The sequence below is a fragment of the Oreochromis aureus genome, linkage group 15, assembly GCF_013358895.1.
Source record: "Oreochromis aureus strain Israel breed Guangdong linkage group 15, ZZ_aureus, whole genome shotgun sequence".
Lineage (NCBI taxonomy): Eukaryota > Metazoa > Chordata > Actinopteri > Cichliformes > Cichlidae > Oreochromis > Oreochromis aureus.
Window position 1 is genome coordinate 26125900 of NC_052956.1, and position 315 is coordinate 26126214.

The window sequence follows — 315 nt, forward strand, 5'->3', positions numbered from 1 at the left end:
ACCCCCCCATCAAAATAGTTTAATCTTAAAAAAAATGACAGAAAAAAGGAAAACAGTAAAAACACACGCAAAGACACACACTGTAAATGTGTGCACGGATCTGACACACTCAACTGCACTGACCACTGGGGGGCAGCAGAGCTCCACAACACCAGAGGAACTAAGCCTGTGGACTTGTTCATTATTAGCTTTGAAACATGATTGATTTGGATGTATTTGTGTCTGTTTTCCTGCTCGGTGGACTCGGACCCTCACAAACGTTTCCTCTGATGTTAGTAACAGTTTTAGTGCAGCAGGCTTCAGATCTGCCCATCA